Here is a 4,436-nt window from a genome sequence, read left to right on the forward strand (position 1 = left end):
CTTGATACTCTCCCATACACATATGTACTTCCTCCATTCCAAAACAATTCAAAATCTCGGTTTATCGTAATTCACACTTGTTTAAGTCTGATCAAAACCCAAAAAAAAATCACTTGTTTCAAAACAATTATTTCACTCAAGACAAAAAAAATGATTTCACTCATTTTTAAATGTTGGTTTCACTATTTTCAAAACATTTATTTCGCTCAATTCACAAAGATAATTTCAATCATTTCAAAAATCGGATTTCACACCTTTTAAAGGTTTACTCATTTAAAGAAACCATATTTCGCTGCACTTACTTCAAAACATTGATTTCACTCAATACAAATAAATCAATTTCACTTATTTTAAATTTACCGCTTTCACTTGTTTCAAAAAACCTCGTACACTCATTCAAACAAATAATTTACTCCTTTCAAAAAACTAGTTTCACTCGTTTTAAAAATGTATTCCACTCATTTAAAAATGTTGGTTTTACACTTTTCAAAACACTTATTTCAATCGATTAGAAATTGATTGATTTCAAAAGACTGATTTTATGGATTTGCTTTCTCCAAGCAGTTTCACACATCGAAAAAGTTTGAGTAAAAAAAGTTGATTGAAACGTTGACATTTAAACATGTTTGAAATGTATTCAAATTTGTCTTGTTTTAAATGTCTTGGCACTAGGAGTTCAAATATACACAATGTTTTAAACATGAAATGACGGTTTAAAATATATTATTTGTTGGGTGAAAGAGGAGAAAGGATGAATGTGTCGTATTCATGTGTTGCATGCACTGGCGAAGCTTTAGTGTGGACCAAGGGGGCCAGTGCCCCCCCCCCTTAATTTTGGCATTTATTGAAAAGCATTGCCAGTGTTCGGGCCTAATTAGTGTTTCAACGTGTGATTATCCCCTCTTGGCCTACTAATTTGTTCCTCTTGAGTCATGGCCTCCTCTTAAATTTGGGATACACTTATAATTTGTAGTCTGATGGAAACGTTTTTCAGACGGATCCTATGTCGTCAATGTTTATCTAATCCCACGGCCTATATTCTAAGCGAGCTGCCCAAATTAATCTGCCGAGAAAATCACGCATGCACCGTCCCAACTAGCTCAGTACGTCAGAAATGTGAGTTAACCTCGCTTGCACGACCAACGCACCCCATCTGTTCCGCATCTCCCGGGAGAGCGCAGCCCCGAGCCCGCTGACCTCCCTCGCCACGACGGCTACATGATCGAGACACATCTCCGGTCAATAACCAATAGCGGAACCTGGATGCTGATATTGGTTCCTACATATTCTACAAAGATCTTTATCGGTCAAACCGCAATAACAATATACGTTATTCCCTTTGTCATAGGTATGTTACTTGCCCGAGATTTGATCGTCAGTATCATCATACCTAGTTCAATCTCGTTACTAGCAAGTCTCTTTACTCGTTCCGTAATACATCATCCCACGACTAACTCATTAGTCACGTGCTTGTAAGGCTTATAGTGATGTGCATTATCGAGAGAGCCCAGAGATACCTCTCCGATACTCGGAGTGACAAATCCTAATCTTGATCTATGCCAACCCAACAAACACCTTCGGAGACACCTGTAGAGCATCTTTATAATCACCCACTTACATTGTGACGTTTGATAGCACACAAGGTGTTCCTCCAGTATTCGGGGGTTGCATAATATCATAGCCAAAGGAATATGTATAAGTCATGAAGGAAGTAATAGCAATAAAGCTTAAACGGTCATTGTGCTAAGCTAACGGATGGGTCTTGTCCATCACATCATTCTCTAATGATGTGATCTCGTTCATCAAATGACAACACATGTCTATGGCCAGGAAACCTAACCATCTTTGATTAACGAGCTAGTCAAGTAGAGGCATACTAGGGACACTCTATTTTGTCTATGTATTCACACATGTACTAAATTTCCTGTTAATACAATTCTAGCATGAATAATAAGCATTTATCATGATATAAGGAAATATAAATAACAACTTTATTATTGCCTCTAGGGCATATTTCCTTCAGTACCGAGCTTGATGTTGTCATCTTCGCAATTTGGATACAACCCTTTTTTGTGATCCTCTAACATGCGATCGAACTTCTACTTCTCCCTTTCACTTTGGCATTGTCTCTTTGCATCAATAATGACCCGACGAAGATCATCATCGGGCACATCGTCTGGTTCCTCTTGATCTTCAACTTCACCGTTGCAGTGTATAGTTGTCATCATCCTTTTCTTCTTTGTTGTCTTCCATCATAAACCCTCTTTCTCTGTGCTTGGTCCAAACATTATAGTGTGGCATGAAACCCTTCTGAAGCAAGTGCAAGTGAAGGGTTTTCGAGTCAGGGTAATCCTTCGTGCTCCCACAGACAGTACATGGACAATACATAAAACCATTCTGCTTGATTGCCTCAGCCACTTCGAGACAATTATGCATGCCATCAATGTACTCGGAGGTGCGTCAGTCACCGTACATCTATTGCCCGTTCATCTACGTGCATTGCATAATTAAGTGTATCAAAAACCATTACAGAACATCATCAATAGAGAAGTGACAAATTAATACAAGTTCATCATCACATTAAAACCAAAGTGCTGTAGTGATCAAATGTTATTACTGGAAAAAAATACATAAAGTTCATACATAGTTCTCACAGAACAACATATAGCTCTCTAGAGCATGTAATTAAAACATACATTGAAACTAACATACAACTATGTATGTAAAACATTTAAATGCAACAACAAATGCGATCATAATCGCAACTAAGGTAACAATTGATCCAACAACATAATGATACCAAGCCTCATTATCGATGGCATATTTTCTAACCTTTATAATCTTCAAGCGCATTGCATCCATCTGGATCTTGTGATCATCGACGACATCGGCAATATGGAACTCCAATTCCATCTTCTCCTCCTCAAATATTTTTAAATTTTTTTTCAAGTAATTGTTTTCCTTTTTAACTAAATTTAACCTCTCGACAAGAGGGTCGGTTGGAATTTCCGGTTCACATACCTCCTAGATAAAAATATATATGCCACGTTGGTCGGCATAATTGTCATAAACACTAAATGAAATAAATAGGAATAAAAGATAATATACCACATCCGAATCATAGACAGGACGAGGACCGACGGGGGAGGATACCAAAACCATGACACTATATAATAACAAACAATAATAAAAGTACAAAAATATACAAGTATCTATCTAAATCATACAAGAATTTTTTTCTTTTGAAAAGAAGATAAGAACAAGAGGCTCAGCATGGTGGTGCCAGCGATGAGATCGGCGCGGGCGAGCGACGGCGGTGAGGACGGGGACGGGACGACACCCTACACATGTGTATCTAAATCAAAAGAACTCCCACATACACTCCTCCACTAAAACCCACAAACCACTCTACTTCTAGAGCATTTGAAATGAGCTAAACTAGCAGTGAGAGATGAAAGGATGAAGTTGCTAACCTTTTAGAACACTTGTGTAGTTGGTGCACCACCAAACCTAGACAAATCTTGGGAAAATGTAGCTTCGAGGACGAGCTTGGAGAGGAGCAAGCTTAAGTGTGGCTCGGGCATTTCATCGAACACCTCATGTGCATAGGAGGTGAGAACAGAGAGCAGCACACCTCCCACACGCCGGCCGGCCAAACAAAAAGGAGTGAGCGGGCAGGGGCGAGCATATATATAGGCATCTCTTTAATCCCAGTTGGTGACTAGAACCGGGACAAAAGACCGACCTTTGGTCCCGGTTCCAGCCACCAACCGGGACTAAAGGGGTTGCGCCAGGAGCGAGGCCCTTTAGTCCCGGTTCATGTATGGAAGCGGAACCAAAGGGGTCAGACGAACCGAGACCCTGGCCCGGTCGGCGCCCTAGCCTCACGAACCGGGACTGATGCACCCATTGGTCCCAGTTCGTAACAGAACCGGGATTAATGCTCTTGTCTGGCCTGGATCAAAACCATGTTTTCTACTAGTGACAGCGTCCAAAAGGCCTAAGCATTTCCAAACTTCTTTTACCTTACAACAACAAAAGAGTGTGTGTTGCACATATTCTGCATCGACTGAGAATCGATGACACTATGGCAATATGGGGATATGTCGGCCAACAAGAACGCCATAACATGGTAGAACTCCATAAAACACTTTTCATGCAAAGTGTTTTACTTGGTCAGGCACCTTAAGTTTCCATGCAAACATATACGGAGCATGGACTGAGAATACAAACATATACCATATGCCCGTGGAACTGTGAAGGCATCTGAATACAAACATATACCATATGCCCGTGGGAACCGTTAGGGTTACGCGGACCCTCAAACTATACCTGGCCATGGGTCGGGCCGGGCCGGGCCTAAAAAAGCCCGCAATAGAAAACAGAGGCCCAGGCCCTCCCAGGCCTACCATCGGGCCTACTTTTCAAGCCCAAGC

The sequence above is a fragment of the Triticum aestivum genome, chromosome 5A (assembly GCF_018294505.1).
Source record: "Triticum aestivum cultivar Chinese Spring chromosome 5A, IWGSC CS RefSeq v2.1, whole genome shotgun sequence".
NCBI classification, from domain to species: domain Eukaryota; kingdom Viridiplantae; phylum Streptophyta; class Magnoliopsida; order Poales; family Poaceae; genus Triticum; species Triticum aestivum.